This window comes from Phalacrocorax carbo, chromosome 3, assembly GCF_963921805.1.
Source record: "Phalacrocorax carbo chromosome 3, bPhaCar2.1, whole genome shotgun sequence".
Classification (NCBI taxonomy): Eukaryota; Metazoa; Chordata; class Aves; order Suliformes; family Phalacrocoracidae; genus Phalacrocorax; species Phalacrocorax carbo.
In genome coordinates this window covers 22,236,411-22,259,063 of record NC_087515.1, presented here as the reverse complement: position 1 = coordinate 22,259,063, position 22,653 = coordinate 22,236,411, and the positions used below count along the sequence as shown (strand labels likewise).

The 22,653-nt window shown below is 39.0% G+C and overlaps 1 long non-coding RNA gene across 4 annotated transcripts in view; it reads right to left on the bottom strand.

The window, feature by feature from the left end:
* Positions 1-21,190, bottom strand: part of LOC135312825 (uncharacterized) — a 31,141-nt gene extending 9,951 nt beyond the window's left edge. For 2 of the 4 annotated variants that reach the window (XR_010372443.1, XR_010372442.1), the window contains exons 1-4: positions 20,723-21,190; positions 20,565-20,630; positions 20,354-20,487; positions 5,647-5,750 (exon numbers count right to left, since the gene is read on the bottom strand). This is a non-coding gene — a long non-coding RNA (uncharacterized LOC135312825). Of the gene's footprint in view, positions 1-2,511; positions 3,781-5,646; positions 5,751-20,353; positions 20,488-20,564; positions 20,631-20,722 lie in introns of those variants that run through there. The other 2 variants (XR_010372444.1, XR_010372445.1) reach the window with 2 other exon arrangements.
* Between the last annotated feature and the right edge of the window lie 1,463 nt (positions 21,191-22,653).

Below are 22,653 nucleotides of genomic sequence, written 5' to 3'. Positions count from 1 at the left end.
AGGCTGCAATAAAAACAGGAAGGTCTCTGTTGGTCCTCTTGAAGTTAGTGGTTAAAAACATCAAAGCATGGTGTGTGTTTTTTTCAGCCAGACTGCTGTGTCACTTTATAATTCTTCATAAAGCAACCATCCAGCCACTAACATACTGCAACTGTTAGTGTGAGCGGTACTTTGATTTAGAGGAACTGTATCCAGCTCTAGGCATGTTAAGCTAAGGAATCTCTTGTAGGTTTACTTGGCGTGCTGTGTGCCATTGAAGAAACTATAACTTTTCGGAGCTGCTAATTGCAAGCTGTTCAAAATTTTTTCCTTTCATTAAAAAAACAACTCACAAACAAATTGCACTCCCCTTCTCTCACTCCCAAGGCCAAATCATTTTCCCAGACTGTGAAGTCTTCAGAATTTCCTACATTGAAATGTTAAGTGAAAAACAAGATGGCAATGGAAAGGAAGGGAAAACAGCTATACTGTATATATTAAAACAAAAATGCACATATAGTCAGCTCAATTCTAAGAAATATAAATTATTCAACAGCTGCTTCAGCAGAGAGATATTTTTAAAGTTCGAAGCCAGCAGAGTGCATCAGTTCCCCTGGATGGGGGAAGGTATTTTGTTCTCTGAAAATAAGAGATTCAGAGAATTGCATGGAGCTTTTGTCTGCCCGTGGAAAAGCAGCCAGATAAAGATAGGTGGGAAGAGAAGCAAAGAAGGGCAGGAGCCTTCAAAGTGGGTAGAGAAGCAGCGTTGTTTTGGGAGTGGAACCGTGAACATTCATGTAAACAGTGTTAGAAGCTTCTTTTCAGTGTGCTGCACAGGCCAACCACTCTGATTTATTATTGCTCAAAAAGCTGACTTACTGAACAGGCTTTGCTTTTAGCTTTATCACAGGACGAAAAGAGCAGTAGCAATTCTGTAGATGGACAGAGCAGTCAGACCAGAGCCAGCCTTTGGCCTGTACTGGAGCAGCCTGGCTTGGGGTTGGAGGTTAGTTTTTTAGCACTTTTCCTCCGAGGGAATAGCCACTGTAAGATTTCTCACTCCTGTAAGGAGTAGTTGTGTAGGAGGGGTTGCTGCAGTTGGGAGGAGGAGTGGAGGCAAGGTGGGGGAGATGGCTGGTGCTGTTACCAGATATGATAGGTAAAATTTCGTGTCTGGATGATGATTTAAATTTCCTTCAGCTGTGAATCAGGATTTTAGCCTTGATCCTTCATCTCTGATCAAAGCTAGTAAGCACTCTCAGCAGTTGTGAAGCTGCAGCAGAGATTTTTAAATGGAGGTCAGCAGTGCAGAGCTCATTCAGGGGACATTTTTTCTGTGGGCTTCCAAGTACAGGCAGAATTTGAACAGGCCATCAGTTTCATCCACAAACTGCATACACACCTGCATACTTCTTTCCTCTGGCATATCTTGATGATACCCCGTGAAGTACCTAGATAACTAGAATGATTTCTATAAACCATTTCTAAAGGGTTTCTATTTTTTTTTAAAGTGAGCATATCTTTCCACTGAAGGGAAAATTTGTTCCTCCTTGTAGTTTTCAACAACTGAAAAAATAAACAGAAGGCAACTTAAATTTACAGTTTGCTTCAGGTGAATCTGTATTTCTCTAAAGTGCTGATGCTTACTTCCAAAATGTATATTAATTTTTTTTACCATCAGCTCTTCATACATTATCTAAAAATGTCTGCTCCATATAATATCACTAATAGTAATCAGCTATAATAATGTGAATGCATGTTTTGTCTTTTGCACAGAACAAATCAAAAGACCGGTAAAATTATTATGAAAAATCACTTACGTATGGTAATATACAAAAAGAAAGAGCTGCAATCATTCTCTGTGCAAACTTTCATTCGTATCAGCTTAAATTGAGACTTTGCTTTTAACTGATGGGATATGTGCCTAAACTGCTACACAGCCACTTAAAGGTGAATGTGCACACATCCACCCAGGCAAACATATGTAAAAAAAATTAGGTAAATAAATGTAGGTTAAAAAGCATGCGTTTTTGGGAACCTCAAAAGGCTTAAGTATTGGTCCTTCAAAAAGGTGTATGTAATGACTACCTGCTGCAGACCAGGGGTTGGATAATGTCCTCCCAAGCATTCCCTTAAAGCCCCTTGCAACCTTTTGCAAAAATATCACAGTCTTGGTTCCATCCCAACTGATGTAAAAGTTCACTAGTATAATAATGAGAAAAATTTGTCATCACTGGCTAGTCCAGTGGCAGGAGCTCATCATGAGAGATCAGGGAAACTTCTCGAGTACAAGCCTAATTTTTGAATGCATACATGTAGTTATGTTTTAGAAACTTACTCAAGACACATCATTGCCCAAAGTGGCTAGTGGAAAATGAGAACTGAGGTTGCCTGGCAATTCAGAGGTTTTCTTTTCCCCTGTAGAAGTTTGCTGGCAGTGTGAAAAAAAAATGAGTGAATAATATAACAAAGTATTCACAAGCATTCATCAGATAAAAGCCACAAAGTTACTTCAAATGTATTAGTGCATCTTTTTATTTGCTTTTCATGCACATTCATATGCATGACGTTGTGTTTGGAAGACCATCCATGACAAAAATTCCAGAATGCTTGCATGAATAAATATAAGCAAATGTTCATCAGATGTTCATACCACAAGTGACTTGCTCAGTTCTCTTGCCTGCTTTTCAAAGCTTGTTGTCCATTTGGAGCAGATGAAACAAAATTAATTTGAGGGTTTGGTTTTTGTTAATAAATGTCTAAGTAATGTTTGCAAGGATACTTTTTTGAATATAGACATTCCAAAATTTATTAATGGGATATGGTCATAGAAATATTATAAATAACAAATACACTGAATGTCATTTAAGTACCTTCATGAATAAAAAAGCCTGTTCTCTACTCATAGTTCACACCTGTGCTGGACCACAAGTAGCTGTGAATATTTAAAGTTAACTTGAGTATATTGGATGCCTCAGAAATCTGCCATATTTTAGGTAGCTGGGATCCAAAAATCGAATTTATTTTTTTTTTCTATATGGTAGCTTGGCTTTTTTCATAGCTTTTGATCTGCCTCAGAAGAATTAAAGTTACCTTCAGGAAGAACCACTAATTGTAAGTTTAGGTGGTGCTAAACCGATAGATACTATGTAAATCTTATCTGCTGCAGTTTCTGTAGAAGGGTGGATGCCATCAAAACCGTTGAAAGTAACAGGCACCTTTTTAGTGATTTAAAATTACTTTAGTTTGGGCTGCATGTATCTTATTGACAGAACACTTCTCAGTCTGTTGTGTACTTGGTTTCTTGTGTCTGTTTCCATCTGAACGGATGCATTTCAGTGCAGCTCACAAAGCTGCAGTGCTGTGAGCCAAGGCCTGCTTGCCACCAAACTTGCGTGGATATCCACCAACTTGAACTAAGCTAAGGGGATGGCAGCACAAATATGTATGTATCAAACTAATCCACAGCATGTTTGGAAAAACTGTGGCACATGAGATGTTGGATAAAAGCAAGATCCTATGTGTGATTATTTAGGAAAAATATTGTGGGTCAACAAAAGGTTTTGGTACTCCAATAGAACTTATTTCTTATTTAGAAACCTGCATCAGTGAGCACATTTTCCCTTCTTCATTGCTCTCATATAATGAAAACAAGTAGGTATGTTTTTCTTGTTGCTATTTTTATGTGATTGAAATAATTAGCATACAAAAACAAGAATATTAATTATTAATAATAATAAACTGATGGGTTAGTATATGCTTTTCTTGTTTCTAAGCCTGAAGTTTCTGTGATGGCATCATCTGTAAGAGAGAGTAAAATAGTAACAGTGGCATCACTTCAGAAAGGTGAGCTGGTTTCTCAGTGGGTATAGAAGAGAACAGAGAGGGCTCTATGGTTTGCTTTCAGCTCACTGTGAAGGCCTGGGGAACTGGATTTTATATGGCCAGAGCTCAGCAGAACAGAGTTTTGTCTTGATAACTCAAAATGACTAGATCATGCCTGGTAGCTGGTCCTGGAAACCTGACCCTTGTCACAGGCTGACTACATCAATTTGCAGTAGATTGATGATGTATAGACTGCGGGTGCCCCAGGGGAGGCCCAAGAGAAGCCTGAGAAACATTGTATTGTTAATCCATACCCCTCATTAGCTTCTGCTGTGCTGGATTTCAGCTAGCTGGCAGGGCCGGAGGAGTTGAAGGGAGAATGTGGTGTTGTCTGGCGTTGTTATTGTTAGTGCCTTTTGAATGAATGGATGTTTTAAAATACCTTTTCTTCAAAGTTTAATACATCAAAACTGGCAGGATTCTTTATTTTCTTCTCTACCCTTCTTGTCAAGTGCCTGGAATTCCTAGATTTTATTTGTATATTGATTTAGCACTCTCCCCTTGACAGCCTGAGCTTTATCTCCTCCTGATGATAACAGTCTCTCTCTAGCCTTTCCCAAGTAGTGGCAGGCATATTATATACGCCATAATCAATTTATGTTTCACTACCATTCATCAGCCCTAGTGCTGCTGATGGAGGCCGTAGCCCTGCCTTCACTGTTTCTTTATGTACTTTGAGACATGTTGCTTAACCATTTCTTCTCATTACACTGCAAGGTTTTGATTTGAAGGAGGCTGTAGTTTTAAATGCGGTTTCCATCAAACAGTAACATCTTTGTCAAACTTCAACAGAATTAACCTTAACTGCCAAGGAAGTTTTGACTGCCATCATAAAAATGTTTGATTAGTGTTAATAATTTATTAAATTGGTTTGTCCTGACACTGCCAACATGTTGGAAATCTCTCAACCATTAAAACATTAACAGAGGCTGTAACACAATGCTCCTTCTGTTCCATGTTTTATTTCAAGACTGCATTCTTACAAGCCTGATTCTGTGGTGTTCCAATATGCTCTCATTAGGACTGCATTAAAAGATGAAATATGACAAATATTAAAAAGCGTGGGAATATGGAGTAGAGCACGGTGGGTGTAGTTTTGTGGGCAACTCTGCTGCGATTAAATTTTTGCAAAGCAAACCTGTTTTTGCAATATGGGGAAATAAAATTACTAGGCGAGTGTTTAACTGAAACAGGCCCAATGTGTTTGACAGCTTATGTATTTTAGGAGGTTGGATGAAGCATACTTAGAATTACTACTAAGATGTGAAAGCTCATATTGGGCCTGCTTATGCTGAAGCATGCCATTCGATTATATAAGCAACAAAGTCCTGTTTGAGAAAAGTATTAATGCCTTGAGAATAGATTGATCAAATTTTTATTTGATCATTTACATCTGTGCTTGAATTGCTGGTGGTAGGAGCTCTTCTATATTCTACGAGAAACACCTGCTTTGCCTCATGCAGAATCAGGAATTGCATGTAATGTATTCTGTATAAAAAGCCATTTAAACAATAACAAGAATTTGGTTTATTTTCCAACTGAATGGAACATAGCCGAAATGGAGGCTCAGTTTATTCTTTGATTTGCTGTTAATCCCGGTGATATTAAGTAAGCAATTACTTTTTTTTTTCTCTTTAGTACTCATATAGGAGATCCAACTTTGCCTCAAACACGTAGGCTGAGGTTGCAGGTTGCATTAGTGAAGCACAGATGTTGACAAGTGAAAGCAAAACTTTTCTTTTCCAGTCATGAATATATATTGGGAACAGTTTCAGTACCTACCTTTGAAATTTAATCCAAGGCTTTTGAACTTTGGGAGTGAATTATTCCATAACTATTCATAACAGCTGGACTGTTTCCCTCTCAAACCTTCTCTCATTTGGTACCTGAAAAATATGATTGGTACATTAGTGAAAAGTGTATTTTATTCTACAAACGGAAGTAATCTAAGCTAGTCATACCTGTACGTCTTAAAGTACATGTGTTTTCAAAACCGAGAACAAATCCTTTAGGCAAGACTTGCTTAGTTTCTGTATTTTATCATTTCCAGGTATTTAGCTGCATGGAGTACAAATCTGAAATAATTGACCTTAAATCAGAGGACTGGTTTACTGTGAGGTCAGTTATAATACAACTTGGCCCTTCTTCCATTTAGTCTCTATAGATATCTCCTTTGTTACGTGCAGGACAATTTTGTGGAAATCATTGCCAGTGATCAGCCTTTTTGCAGTTCTCTAAACTTCAGAAAGTCATTCTTAATAAACTAACAACACTGCAAATGCTAATTTGTTTTAGTATGTATTATGGCTTCTAAGATGTTGGCGAGAACTGTGTAGCAACAGTACATTTATACGGAGAAAATAATCAGTTGTTTCAACATCAGAAAATAATGATCCATCAGCTCTATAAATTCCCAAAAGATTTGTCAAATACGTGAGTGTTTGAGGAACAGACTGAGTATAAACATTAAAATTGTGGCTCTGGAATGGCCAGGAATAGAGTTACCCTTACTTTTTTTATTGTGGTCTTTGCCTTTGTAATTGTTTCATAATTATTTGCTGTGTTGAATTGTTGTACGTTCTGCAACCTCAAAACGGTTGTACATTTATTAATTATAACAGGAAGGTAAGCAGAGCAAGTGACTACTGTGCGATGTGAGATATTTTAATATGAACCTTCAAATGTCTCTTTTCTTTTTCTCCCGCTTGGCAAAGTCACCAACAATCAGACTGTTTCCTCGGGGTTCGGCATCCTACATGCTGTTGTTAGGAACATTAGATATTTTGTATCTTGAGATGTTTACCTCGGTTCTTGGCTGGAGTGGGATAAACTAAGACAAGCACTCTTATTAAGTGCCAAGAAATTTCCATCTTATTAAGAGCATCCTCAGCTCCTCCTGACAGTGCACTACGAATAAATGATCTATGAGACTTTCCAAATTGTTATCCAAAGGTTGTATGCCACCTGCACAAAAAAGGCAAGGTGAGGAATCTCATATTCTTGGTTCATACATTCCCAAACAAATTTTTTCCACTGTAAAGGGGTTTGGAAATTTTTGAATTAAGTCCATAAACTAATTATTTTCAGTTCCAATGTTTCTTTTGTAATGAAACTCCTGACTCAGTGATTTTGTAAATGGCCTGCAGTTATATGCCCCTGAGTGTGGTCTAATGAGGGTTGGAGGGTGCCTCTTAGATCATGTTGGAAAACTAAAAGGACTTTTTTCCTCTAGCTTTTGAAATTAATTATTCTCTTTTTTTAATATGAGAACAATCCTTACATATACATTGAAATCCCCTTCAATGGCACCATTTTCCTGTCCACAGCTTTGATGTACTGCACATACTTACAGAAAGGTTACGTTTTGGGAACTAGAACAGGCCTTGGTAATTTCAAATATGGTCATATGAATGTACTGAAATTCAACAGAGGAAGTTCTGTTCAAAACAAAGCCATGCTTTTAATCTCCAATTATTTGTACTGATCTTTTACCCATGTTTCCATGTTTCAGGGACAGTACAGTTTATGAATAAATGGGCTACAAATATCTCTGACCCACTTCTCTGCTTATGTGCTGTGACTTGATGCTTGATTTGATATTGCCTATTACCTGTATCTCTGGTCTTAATTTGTGTGTATTGTGTGCATTATTTGCCCTTCTGTTGCACTGGCTAATTCCACTGGAGCTCTTTAAGGTATAAGCAAGATTGCATAGTCTGCTTTTTTCACCACCTTTCAGTAATGGCTACAAAATCATGTTCTTCTAACACTTCTGACCAGCCACAATACTAACAAAAGGGACTATTGCCCAAATATCTGATAGTTCAAAACTGTGTTAGATTACCGCTTCCTTATACTTTGCTCAGCATTGACCTGGAAAATGATAGTCATGTAATCTCCAAATTTTGCAACAGAACAGATTCTGACTGTAATGATTGTGTATTTTACAGTTATTTCAATGATTTGTATGACACTGGAGTCCAAGAGTATATTGAATGAAAAACAAACAAAACAAAACAAAACAAACCCCAAAACAAATTAAAAATGTAAATAGAAATGAAATTTGATTGTAACTCAAAACTAGCCAAATTTTTGACTGTCAGTTTGCCTCATTGTGAAAAATAAATAACAGAAGGCAGAATGATCCAATATGGAAACTGCAAACCTGTGCAAGGCAAAACAGAAGGATGTAAGATAGGATGGCTAAGGGCGGATGTTAAGGTGATAAAGAAATGTCAGTTGAGAGCAAAAAAAGCATTAGCAGAAATAGCCTACATTTAAGTAATAAATGAGTACTGAAAAGCACTAATTTCAAAGACAGTTTTGAAAAATCAGAAGACCAGACAACAGGAAAAACAATGATATGTGAAAGTGGGAAAGCCAGGCTGGAGATCTTGCTGTTTGTGACTAGGAACTGAAAGATCCATGCCTAGTGTGCCATGCTGCTTGTTTTGTTTCCTAGTGCAACAAGGTTATGTATTCCAACCTATTGTAAGTCTAGATTCATATCCCTTCCTATCTCTCTAGGTTCATGTTTTTTTAGATGTGAATTTAACTTGCAAGATCAGGACAAATTTGTCAGCCAAGGTGGTGCAAATTAATAATGATACCTGCGTCAGCCACAGTTCCCTAGCCACTCAGGACTTTAACGTTTCTAAAAGCAAATGTTGAATATTTTATTACACACAAAGCCTTTGAGTTGTTCGGGTCAGTCTTTTGTGTTTCTGTGTTGTCTTTTGTTTCTACCTGCCCTACCTCGTCAGTTAGTAAGTTTTATGTCAAGAGATAGGCAGGAAAAATAGAAATGCAGCTGCTGAGTATTTTCTTACTCATATCCAAATAAATTACCAACAGAGTAGTGTCTTTCTTTTAAACTGCAATTCAACTTTTTCTTGTAAAAGGAGGCAGAAAAAGCCAAGGCAGACAAGGACTCATAATTTTATCCTACTTCTGCACAAAGACTCGTGGCTGACAGTTGGTGTGGTGCAGTCTTGTGTTACATGTGCAGAGTTCAGGAATGAACCCTGAAAGCTGTTCCACAGTCAGTCAATATTTAGCTACAGTTATTTAAGTTGCACTGGTATTGTGTGGACATCTTTAACAGGAAATGATGAACTTTGTCCCTTTCTAGTAAAGGTGTTATCTTTATTAAAAGATCCCTCAGAGCTACAGTGTACCTGTCTTTTTATACGCAGCTGCATTTGACCTGTTAGAAAATTTTGTAGCATCAGCAAAAAATTAATGTTGTTGCCTGTTTGGGGAGTATTTGTTTTGTTTTATTTTTGGGGATTGTTTGTTTGTTTTTAAATCTGCCTTCCTTCCTCGTTCCTTCCTTCCTTGTTCCTTCCTTCCTCGTTCCTTCCTTCCTCGTTCCTTCCTCCCTCCCTCCCCTCCAACTCATAAACTGAAAATCACTTTCGGGTGCCCCAGTTAGAGGAAATTTCTTCAGAGATATAACATCAGGTGATTTATGCATTTCTTTCTGGTATAATAAAGATAAGGGAACCTTTCAGCATAATTACTTAACTAGCCAAATATTTATTTTAGATATATTGTAGATCGTATTGCTCTGCAGCACATTAGACAAAGTATATATTGTGAGAGTGGGTGGAACCTGGCGGCTACCTTCATTCATCCTGACCCCAGTCAGACTTTTATCAAAAACCACTCCAGGGAGGTGAGACTTATCACTCCCATGGGAAACTGCAGAAAAATCTTTATTATTGCCCTGGCAAGAGTCTAATGGAGGGAAGATTTTCACTGGTACAGGTGTTGACAGTACTGCATCCTGCATCCTTTCTGGAGCAGCTGATTGCACTAGAGAGCACTTCTTACAGGATTAAGTCTGTTGCATGCACTGGGGAGGCTGATTTGCCTCAAGTTTGTATTACAGCATTGTGTTATTTAACAGAAAATGGTGCTTAGTAAGCAGTGAGATTGCAGCTGCATCCTCTCTCTCAGTGAAGAGTGGCCCAAGGACAGGAGCTGGTCCAAGGGCTGGGCAGAGCAGGCAATGGAGGAAGGTTTCAGCAGCTTCCTGGGGTGTGCCTGTATGCAAGGCGCTGGTGAGTGCCACCAAATTGTAAAATGACTCTTCCATGAGGGAAACCTGAAAGCAGTGGCGGTCTCCTGGACAGAGACTGTCCTTTAAACGGAAAGGCTGGCACACTGCAAACTTTGGAGCATGATAGACATCTTAATCTACACTGATTAGAGCACTTGGGAAAAGAGATTACGCAGTATTTTCTGCCTCGGGTTGGAAGGCATAAGCAGAAAAAGAGACTTGCTCTAGAATTGTAGGGCAAGCGGGAGAAACTGGGATGAAACATGAGTCTCCTGATCTTTGTGGTCCTTTTGGTAACATCCCAGCCCAAGAAAAAGTATATAGGTGTTCACACTGTACTTAAATACATTTTTGTACTTAGATGTTGTCACTGCAGGCATGCCATTATAATCCAATTATTAATACTTATAAAGAAGAAACATGATATTACTTTACGTACACACAAGAGAATTTTTCTCCTCTGGCTACGCATTGAGAAGTGGGTGGGGGGCGGGAAAAGGATTGACAGGGTGGGGGTGGAAAAATGTATTTTAACAGAAGAAAGAGCATGCATAGTTATAGTCTCACAGCAAGAAATAAACATTGTAATCATAAACAAATGTAACCTTGAGTACAGAAGACAGGGATTTTATTGTATTGACATATGGCGCTTGGGCAACAATAGAGGATTTGTTCTCTTACGTTAGTCAGGACACGTTGGCAGGCAGGCCTTTTCTGTGGCCATTGATTCCAGATAGCATGTGTCAGAGCTTGGATTATAAAATGTCTAGGAATGTACAGACAAAGGCAAGAAGGCTTGCTTTGAGGGGAGATGGGGGAACCTCTTCGTCTGAAGGCCTGAGTAAGAATGTTCTTGAGAGCAACACTGGAAGCCAAACCATCATTGAGGAAACTTCCATAATGTGCCTGCTCTGCCTTTCACATTTATTTAAGTGCTTACATTTACACTGTGCAAAGTCTTATCTGCATGAGGTATCATAAGGCATAAGAATCCAAAGCCAGCTCTGCAGACCTATGCAAACTGTGATGAGGCAAACTGATGATGTGGCTCCACACAAGACCATGCCCTGTCCTTGTGTGTCAGGTTTCTGGCTCTCAGTGCCACCAGCTTAGATTCTATCAGGTTCCTCACACAGGTCCTATGGGATTGTGTTTTTAAATCTGCATCTCGATGAGAGGTGGGAATTGTTGTTTCTTGAAAAGAAGCTACCCCAGAGGAAGGAGACCTTTATTGTGTGCTCATGGACACAATCTGGATGGCACAATTAACTGCTGCATAAGGGTGTGAGAAAAGCCTTGTCTGTCCAAGAGTCACCAGCTTTTCAATTAAGCAAAATCAAGAATATATTTGCAAGGGAGTGCTTGCTCTTTTTCTTTCTTTCTGTTTCTGTTCATCATATGTTAGCAGTATTTTCAGGTTTTTGATATCTTGAATGCATTGTGGTTCATGCTATAATAGGACAGACCTCTTTTCCTTTCAGTCCCGTGTATTTAGAAAGGCAGAGAGAGGCAAAAAGGTGATATCAACTTCTTTTCTATGGGGGAGAAGTGAGGCAGAGAAACCCAATATGTCTTGACCAAGGTCCTTTAGGGTATTCATGCAGAACTGGATATTAGAGCAAGATCTCAAAGTCTAGCACAGTGCCTATTTAATGCATTGTTTATGTGTGCTTTTAGAGTATCTTCCAACTCTTCATTTGCTTGTTTAGAATCCAAACTAATTCTAAACAAACCCCCTGTTTTGTCCAGATCAGATTGCAGATGCTGGATGCAAATATAACATCAAGCTCAGATCCTATTTGGGTTTTCTGTTTGTTTGTTTGATTTTAGTTCTAACACTAGGAAGCTTTCAGGGGTGTTAAAAACAAAATCAAACAAACAAACAAAAAACTCAACTTGGAGTTAATCTATTCCAGTGCAAGCATAAAGAGGGGGCATCTGTTAGTACAAGGAAAAAAACCAAGACCTGCATGTTCCTTTTCCTGTGAAGTGTTTCCTCCTCTGAGGTAACACCCCATAAAGGAAAAACTCCCATCGGAGAAAGTAAAACTAAAGAATATTTTTGTACATTGACAGCATATACCACAAATTCTGGGGCAAATCTTCAACCCAATAGTGCTTAATACCCTTCTGGCATATGGAGCCCAGAGAAAGAAGTATCTAAAAGGTTACCCTTTTTTTGGTGTTGCCGCTGTTAATATCAAACCTGTTTTCTTGTGAGATGCTTGTCTAAGACAGCACCCTCACAGCACCTCTCTTTGAGGCCCAGGGAATAATTCAGCCTGGAAGGGCTCTCTGGAGGCTGCCTGGTCCAACAGCCATGCTTAGAAAAGGTGTAACCTTGAAGTTAGATCCAACTTCAAAGATAACTTGGCTTGCTCAGGTCTGTGTCCTGTCAGGTTTTGAGCATCTCCAAGGATGGACACCTCTTGGCCCCCCGCAGGTGCCTGTTCCAGTCTGTTACCACTCTGACAGAGGAAAAAAAATTCCTAACATCTAATTGGAATTTCCTTGGCTGCAGCCTCCGTCTATTGCCTTTTTCCTTTCACTCTGCACCTCCAGAAGTTTGGCTCTGTCTTCTTTAAAAGTTCCCATTACATAGATGAAGAAAATCATAAGATCTCCCTTCACCTTCTCTTCTTGAGACTGAAAAAACCCTGTTCTCTCAGCCTCTCCTCTTATGTGCTCCAAATCCCACCAAGTCAGCAGACTGGTCCCTTCATCCAAAGCAAAAACTCAGATTAATTTGCAACAGATATGTCTCGACTTTCAAGACATCAGTGAAGGCCAGACACGTGGGGTAAGTTATTTCCATGTTTGAAGGGAAATGTGTTGGCACAGACACAAGATACCTTGTTACTAATGTAATTTTTGGCAGGTACATTCACTCAGACAAGTTTGTTAGATGCCAAAGCAAAACGTAGTGTAACTTATATTTCTCACATGTGGTCTCACAAGCAGCCCTGTGTTCAAACCTCCAGTCAGCCTGTGTTGCCTTGGCTCTTCTCCTGCCACATGGCAATGCATATCCATGGCAATTCAGTAAATTATTCAGTAAATAGCAAAATAAATAATTTTTGAGTACTCCTCTAACTTCTGACTAGAATTTCAATTTAGTTGTATGAATGCCCAATTTTATTCCCTTTATTCCAAAACATTGAAGAATGTTTGAAAAAATATATGTATGGTTTGAATTATTTTGCAGAGTGATTCTTCACTGATTTCCTAGATAAAATTAATTCCAGCTTATAAAAATCCTTTCTGGACCTTGTCTGTCATCAGCTTTTATCTCACTTGCTCCATTGTAACCTGTCTTCATTGTAAACAAGGTTTCAAAGATGATGTGAGGACAGATTGAATGTCCAAACAGAGAAAACAAAGCCTAATTGTGTAGTAAGTTTGCTTTGTTGATTCTTTAGGTGATTTTTTTTGTTAGCTTTTTTCCCCTCAGAGAGTCAAATGGGCCTTTACTTGAGTGAATTTAATTGTTGTAGAAAAGTTTTCTTTATATATGCCCTGCTGGGTATCTTGGTTATCTTTTTTTAGTCTATGCTTTCATGCCAGGTGGGGATGGGAAGTGCTTTCTCATGCAATATGCTGACATTATACCTTCTTGTCTGTGGAGGGCTGGAGGTGTTTTGTATACTGTGTATACAGCTCTGAACCTATGGGTGGCCAACAGACTGTCAATACTATATATATCATTTGCCCACCAATTTGCAATTGCCTTTAACACAGTTGCTTAAAATTGCCTGTAGGGAAAAGGATGCTGCTGTGTTTCTCTCACTAGTTATCTTACAGTTAAAAAGCAGCTTGTCTACAGAGTCAATGATACCGGTCTCTGAGGAGGAGAAATAAGGAAGGAATTAATGTGAGGAGGGAAGTGCGCAGCATTTACTGCTCTGCCAGCTCTCATAGTGGCTGCCTTCATGATGAACACCAGTGGTGTCTGATTCTGATGGTTCAGCTTAGCAGGGATAGCAAGAGCTGCATTTGGCACAGGAGCTGGTCATTTTGTTGTGACGTTACTAGCCTAACTTGCATTAGCTTAGAAACTTCTCTGAGCCCCAGATTCCCCCTTGCTAAAACTGCTGAGGCAGTGTTCATGAGAAATTTCTACTGTCCATGTTGTAGAAAGGCAACTCATTGTAGCTTTTTAAAAATCTGCTTGACCAACTATAAATCATGGTGTGATGCTGATTGTGCAGTTGTGGGGTGAACAGTAATCCTCAATTACTTTACCAGAAGCGGCTTTTTCTTTGCCATTAGCAGTGGCATTGAAGATGCCCATAGATAAGATTTGGAGACCAGGACCCCCTCTGTTCAGGTTTGTTTTGGCACCACAATTTAGTTTTCATTCATGTTTAACTGATGGAACTTACAATCTTCCACTTCCCACACTTCCCAGCTCCTAAATCAAAGCTAAATATTTGGGTGGTTTTCCTCACTGGGGCACAGTGTAAGTGACCAGAGTTGTCATTGTTAGTGCTTTTGCTGCATGAGCACCTGGAGCCCAGCAAGGCCGGTACCAGGCTGGCTCCCAAGCAAACACAAGTGAACAAGTGACTCTAAAGGGAATCTCTGTACATGAATATATGTCAAGTTATTTGGTGTGGTTTTGATGATATGATGCACGAGTTGAGGTCTTGCCGCAATGCTTGTGTCCTACAGTGCTCCCTTCAGGACCTGAGTAAGATGAAGAAGTTTGGTTTTAAACTGTCACATTATATGCTCCCATTTAGTTTGTGTTTGTTTTTCTGTTCTTCACTGGCTGTTCTTCTGTGGAAACCTGTGATTTGTTTTCTCCTTTCTAAGTGTAATACTTTAAAATTACTTTTACTGAATTTCATTTTCTAGTTTTGGACATATTGATTGTTCTAGAGTGTTTTATCACCTTATTGCATTCCGCTATTTCCATACTATTCAAGAGCCCTGGAGGATATGATTAGGCCCTGAATCTATGCTTGTAGTATCTCACTACTTGATTGCTATCTGCACGCTTTTTGCCTGTTGTACTCCATTGTTCAAATCATTCATTAAGTAAGAATTATTTCCAGGATGAATACTTCAAGGATACTTTAGATACCTGTTCCTCTGTAGGAATTGTTTTGGCAGTGAATCACCGATGATCTTCAGTCAGTTGCGAACATGCTCTGTGGTGTTTATATTTAAACTATTTCTTTCATTAATTTTGTTAAAGTTATGTATGACATGTCAAGTCTTATTCAGGCTGAAATATATCTACCACTCTCCTGTTATCTACTAAACCTATTAATCCATCAAAGAAGGAAATTAGACTGGCTTGCCGTGTTTTTTTCTAGTTCTTTTTATCCCTATTATTTTCCAGTAATTGAAGATTGTTCGCTTAATCATTTGCTCCAGAACCTTTCCAGGACTTAAGAGTGATTTCTGATTTCATCAATCATTCTGTGATTCCTTCCCCTTCTTTTCTTTTCTTTTCTTTTCTTTTCTTTTCTTTTCTTTTCTTTTCTTTTCTTTTCTTTTCTTTTCTTTTCTTTTCTTTTCTTTTCTTTTCTTTTCTTTTCTTTTCTTTTCTTTTCTTTTCTTTTCTTTTCTTTTCTTTTCTTTTCTTTTCTTTTCTTTTCTTTTCTTTTCTTTTCTTTTCTTTTCTTTTCTTTTCTTTTCTTTTCTTTTCTTTTCTTTTCTTTTCTTTTCTTTTCTTTTCTTTTCTTTTCTTTTCTTTTCTTTTCCTTTCCTTTCCTTTCCTTTCCTTTCCTTTCCTTTCCTTTCCTTTCCTTTCCTTTCCTTTCCTTTCCTTTCCTTTCCTTTCCTTTCCTTTCCTTTCCTTTCCTTTCCTTTCCTTTCCTTTCCTTTCCTTTCCTTTCCTTTCCTTTCCTTTCCTTCCCTTCCCTTCCCTTCCCTTCCCTTCCCTTCCCTTCCCTTCCCTTCCCTTCCCTTCCCTTCCCTTCCCTTCCCTTCCCTTCCCTTCCCTTCCCTTCCCTTCCCTTCCCTTCCCTTCCCTTCCCTTCCCTTCCCTTCCCTTCCCTTCCCTTCCCTTCCCTTCCCTTCCCTTCCCTTCCCTTCCCTTCCCTTCCCTTCCCTTCCCTTCCCTTCCCTTCCCTTCCCTTCCCTTCCCTTCCCTTCCCTTCCCTGTCCTCTGTATACTCTCAAAGGTGATTTCCTATGGTTCAAAAACTATTTTGATTATTTCCTGAAGTAGTCAAGACCAGATTTCATGAAGCCTTGCTTATTTGGGTATACCTGTTTTGTCTAAATAATCTGTCTGTCTTCTGTCCTCTGGTCAGCATTTCTTTTCTTTGGTGTCCACAGAGGAAGAAAAGTCTGTCTTTTAATAAGAATTGGTTTCTCTGACTGCTTCACCAGCCTATATTGTGGAGTATCAAACAAGTAATTATCATTACTCTGAAAATGGTGTGGTATTTACACCATTTTTAGAAGAACTAAAGTAATTTGGCTGATCCTTCACAGCAAGTCAATAGTAAAGGAATGGCACCCAGACATTTTTGACTCTTATGATAGGTAGCACTCAGACCCTTCATCATGGGTCAGGACTCAGTTGTTAATGATAAGCTCTGTGCAAGCAAGATGAACCTGTCCCAGAGCGTGTCATAGTGAAAACTTCTGACAAGAGGCAGGCAATATGGACAGCCAGCCAGCACCACTACAGTAAAACCCAGAGTTCAACTATAGTGTGTAAGATAAGCAGCAAATCAGACTTTGGTCCTAAATTCTCCTAACAGCATGTTATTTCATAAAAGAGCATCCCACGAGTGCGTGAGATGAAAGTTTCCTTGGTGATGCTGACTTTTCTTGAGATGAAGAAGTGTGAGCAAACTCATACCTTGGAAACTACGGTCACTGAATTTGACCAATTGCCCTTTCCCTTCAAGCACCCTACAGACAAAATTACCATCTCAGGTTTTCCTTGGCCTCATTGTGCACAATTTACAAGCTTTGTATCCCATCAGTGTTTCAAAGAGAACTAGAAATATAGTACTCCATCTCATATGTTGTGGAAGGATTCACATGGAAATGTAATATTGGTAAAGCATCTTTAGTGTCTATATAATTCAGCATTCAAAGTCACAACCAGACCTAGAAGCAAGATCAGATGGCTTTCTAACACCCGCTGTGCATTTCTGTGGGCTATTGTTACCTTTGTGCATTCTTGTATTTTCTTTGTGCATATTTATTCTCATTCAGGATTCACCCATCCAAGAGGAATATATTGAGCTTGTACATGCATGGTGACTAGACACTTAGTCTTACTGTTCAGCCTCTATTTTGTGTCATTTGTTTTTAAAATGCTCTGACCCAGTCTGTGAATGTGCAGCATGATCTGCAACATAGATGAATCCAGGGTAAATAAGAACCTGAATATTTTATTGTTATCTTGATGGGGCAACTAGAAAATTTATCTTCCTTGTCCTGTCACTTTAAACTGGCAATTAAAAAAAGCTTTACAGAGATTGGGTTTTGTCCATTTCTCATATACAGAGGTAAATCTAGGGACGCATGAGGTGGACTTAAGGAACTATACTACCTTTCATTATTTTATAGTCTTTGTGGGTACATGGGATATAGCTGTATCTGCTCAAATTGAGGATAAAGAACTGAGAAGGTGAAGACTGCTAATGAAAAGACTGGTTTGCTTATTGCTAGGAAGGCAGATTAAGATATCTTAATACACAGTTACTCATTATTTTAGGGGTCTGTGTATACAGGCTAGTGATGTCTAGATAGCATGGATGTAGGAGAGTTTGAAACTCTCCTACATAGCGCAGATCACAGCACAATGTAATGTGAACATCTCCTACATAGCACACATCATAATACAATGTAATGTGCCGTGTAGGAGAGTCTCCTACACGGCACATTATATTGTGCTATGATCTTTCTGATATCTGAAATTCTGGAATAGAGCTCACCGAAAAGTTAAGGATGTAACTGGTTACGTTCTGATTGTTCTGAATCACGTAATCTAAGATTTTACTTTGGAAACCAATGTTAATATTTTAAAGAAAGTGTCCGTGACCTGCATATATGGAAAATGGACAGTTACTAGACCAGAAAGTAGACACATTACGCCTGCATTTTTGTGGATGTTTTGATGCTGTGGGTGCTACATGCATGGTTTATGTAGTATATGTTTACCTTATAGTTTTGTGGAACTTACTATCTGTGGATCAACTGAATTTTTAAACTGACTATATCTTTTTCACTCTATGAAAGCAGGCAAAAGATTTGACATAAAGGCTTCTGTAGTTTGTGCACCTCCATTTAGATAACACTACACTGATTTGCTGAAATCAGATGGTCTTATGAGTGGTACCCAAGCCTGCAAATAAAAGGTGTGTGGCACATCTATCATGCACATTAGAAGCACAAATTTGCAAATGTGTATAACCCAGCATTTGGCAACACCATCTCTATGCATGATTGACAGATTATTTGATTTGTAATAATTCCCAGCCTGGAGTCCCTCTCAAGCCAAACATGCAGACTTATGCTTCCAGTCCTGAAGTTTCCTGCTGTATTTGTGAAGGCTGTGGCCACCACACATGCACATGACTAACCTTACTCGTGTGAGCCATCCCATTTGGATATGTGCATATAAGGCTATGATGCCATAGCCTAAATGATCAAAGTAGTAATCCAAATCCTGAATTCTTACTTTCATTCAAGTACACACATAATCCTTAACATCCCAAGTAGTGTTTTAATTAACCATTGAAAGCAATAAATGTTAGGCTCTGAAACTGATTATACATCTAAAAATTACTTGGGCTAATTAAATAATTCAGTTTCCATTCACATTCCATTGGCTCTTTCTCTCCTTTCATTAATTTTAACTCACAAATAACCTCACTAAAATCACCCTCGGTGTAAGTGCATGCTCAGACTTTGCTCTAATCCCTGCAGTGTTGGATATTACTTTCAACTCAGACCTAATTAACAGTGTATGTTCTCTATTGAAATCAAAGCATTTATGTATATTACAAGTCAAAACAGATACTTGTTGTGTGCTGTCATTTTCAGGATATTGTTCTTGTCCGTGTCTGGTACAATCCTTAATTTTAGGAGGCATTACATTACATTAGAGATTCCTCTAACAGAAAGCAAATCTTAATTTTCTCCTTTTTCTTCTTTCTGGTATATTTGTACTGGTTTTAAAACTGTGTGTGATTGAAAACTGTGCTCCAGTTTTCTAAAAGGGAAGTGTCCTTTTCAAAACTACTAGTGATGCCCTTTAGCAGAGGGCACAGAAGTCGAATGGGGATTGTGAATAAAGGACTTTTCTAGATCAGGTGTGAGTTCCAGTGATACAGCAGTATTGGAAACATGACTGCCACCGATAGCTCTGCTTCCATCACTAGCACAAGGTTTTCAGGTCAGGACAAGGCATAAGAACATAGTTAAATTCTCTTTGCATTTAAGGTGGAAAAAGATTGTGCTTTGCAGAAGCCCTGCTTTGTAGAAGATGTCTTGGTTACTTGCATGATAAAAATTAAACATTTGCTAAAGTGTTTCACTGAAGCAATGCCCAAAACCACAATGGAGGGAAAAAAAACCTAAACCCCCAAACCAAAAGTCAAATAGAAATGTCTAAACAGAAATAACCAAGTGCATAAGCCTAAAATATATTTAAAATAGCTGTGATGCAGCATCCACTTAGAGTCAGGATGCTGCTTGGACATCTAGGCCTGCCAGTCACAGTGATTAATGCCTGACTTGGAGAGAAGGGCCACCTGCCTCACTGGGGCTTGGAGGAGTGATCCTAATGTTAGCACTTTTATACCTGGGCTGCTGAAGGCACAGGCGTGTCAAGATTTTGATATGGCCAGAATGAACTATCTGTAACTAGATTTAAAACTCTTTTCCATGGCTGTCTCCTGAATTATTTTAAAGTTCTTCAAATCTGTATTGGTGAAATGAAGAGATGAGAAGGACCACTTGCAGTGGTGAGGGAGGCTATTGGATAATTTAGTTTTAAATGCAGTTGTGTGGTAAGAGCTAGCTTTTTCCCCCCTTCCTGATGTCTTAGGGACATCGTTGGGCTTCAGTGCTTTTAGCACCCCACTTATTTAGTTATTGGCATAGAATTGCTGTTGGAAGTCTTAGTTCAAATGAATAATTGTTCCTAATATTTAGTAGAGGGAACACTGTTTTGTGGTTTTACCCTTGGTCATTAAGACTGAGTGGATTTGTCTGGAATAATAAAACAGGTTCTGATAAAATGACTGTAGATCCTCCAAAGATTTGATTTTCAGTGTGAGAGACTTTCAGGCAGGTTGATTTTAGAAACTGCTTGTGGCTAGCCATTGATTATGGAACAGATTTATTTAGGATAGCTGAACACAAGACTTAAGGCTACATAATCTTCTCGAATGTACTTAAGGGTAAGAAAATTATATGATGAAATTATGAATACACAGAGGTTACCTGATTTTGAAGTGGGAGCAAATGATACTTCTCTGGACAGTTGTAGTAAACGCAACCCAGATTTCAGCAACAGTTTCTGCCTTCAAACTGCACAAGACTGCTGTGGTTGGAGGTGTCTCTGCAACTCCCTTTAACTCAAAGACACAGATAACTTTCAAAAGCAACTAACTTGTGCATTGGCATGCCTCAGCATTTGGATGCTCGCTTGAACACACCTTTAAAAATCTGAGGATGTGCCATTTTCTCCAAGAACAGGCTATTTTCTGTTGGTTCATGTCTGTTAGGTAAAAATAAAAGTAGCTTAGGCAACTGTTCCAAGTGAGTGTCAAGTCTATAGTGGAAAAAATAGGATAGTAAAATAAAAGTTACCTAATTCTATTTGAGGTGCACCTGAAGCAACATTGACAACTGCTTGAGGGACACCTGGATTCACCATTGATCTGTTGACCTCAGGCAAGGTGCATCCTCTCTCTGTTCTTCAATTCATAAAACAGAGATAATGCTCAAGGCCTCCTTTGTCGCATGCTTTCAGATCTTCTGATGAATGGTGCCTCACACAAACAAATAATAACCCTATTCACTGAGAATTTCATACCATGGCAAACTTATTTTCCAGGTTAGTGCAAATGGATCCAGGAATTCTGGAACCAGGAAGCCCAATATGTGCTCTAGGCTAGTCAAGCTCTTCAAGTGAAACCTGCCCTGCAAAACAGACACTTTGTAAGTGTCTCTCCTAAAAGGATTCTGGATGTCTGATATGTTGTCAGCTTATTCTGATTTAGATAGTCTTTGTTCTTGGTTGGTTGCCTTTCCTCCCCCTGCTCCCTCTCCCCAGTCTTGCAGAAACTCAGTCTTTGAACTCTTCATTCCTGTCAAATCAGGCTGACACTGACCTACAGGATCAGAAGTTGCTACGGGGGTGGGATGAGTGGGCAAAGTCTTGTGTAGCATGACTGTGTAGGTTTCATATCTTTAGGAAACCAGGGCAAAAGTCAGGCCTGCCTTCATTCCATTTGCTTTGAAAACCAGAGAATAGACTTGTCAAAATAGTATGTCCAAACTGAAAGCTATCTTTATCCTTAGCAAATGGGACGGGATGCTAGCCAAAGAGTGAAAGAATAAATTTTACAACACAAATGGGAGCGCTTTGTGCATGAATATAGCAGGTGAGACACCAGCTAAAATCTTCATCACTGCATAATCTGATTCAGTACAACTGCTTGCTACAAAGTAAACAGAAGTTATATATAGGATTCCTGGTTCCATGTGGACAGAGAAGACAAAAGGATATAAGATTAGCCTTATAAGGGGCCACAGAATGGAGAGGAATAATCTGTTTTCCATGTTCGTGGTGAGGAAGTCAAGTATGTGCACCAAGAAAGAGGTAAGGTAGATATTTTATGAGAGAGAGGGAACCTTTCTTATGCAAAGGTTGAATGGATATTGCAGGGAACAGGCAGGGCCTCTGTCATTACGTGTTTTTTAAAACAGGATTATGCAAGTCCCTGTCAGGAATGGCATTAAGAATACCCGATGACTACAAGGCCTTCTGAGCTCCATTTGAATCACTATTTCTATAATTCTTCTATAAAGTACAGGTTGCCTTGTGAAAAACAGGTATATAATGATCTAAATAAGACCTTTGTGCAATAAGCTGTTAAGGTTTGTCTAGCTAGAGACTGAAAGAGCTGGAAGTTTGGCTGTGTAAAACATAGAATCATAGAATTATTAAGGTTGGAAAAGACCTCTAGGATCATTAAGTGCAACCATCAAACAAGCAAGCTCATAGAAATGAACTGTTCTAAATGACTTATTCAGTCCTCAGAGGAGGGAGAACTGAAGCCTTTGAAAATAGCTACAACTTGCTAGTAGCAGCAGGACTCAGAAGCACTTTCAGCAACAATGTGAGCACAACTCATAAAATGCTAGCATAGTAAATGCCACGTAACACTACTGACTTGCGAAAGGCTACGAAGACTTTTACCTCACCCAGGCAGCTCCTAGGCAGAAAGAAGTTTCCCGTCCTTGGCTTCAGTCATTGATCCTGGAAGCTGATGCCATGTGAGACGACAATGTGTCATCCATATCCTGCCCATGGTTAGAGAAAGATAAGGTATTACATAGCAGAGAAATGAGCTGCTGTTTGTTACAAACTTGGATGACAGAACATGGCAAGTGCTGTTGCATCTAAGGTCCAGACCCCAGAGCCTTACTCATACACCAAGTCCTCATTTAATCTGTTCTGGAGTCAGGTTCTTGTTTAGCCACAAAATAATTTCATGAGACACTGACAGAAGATT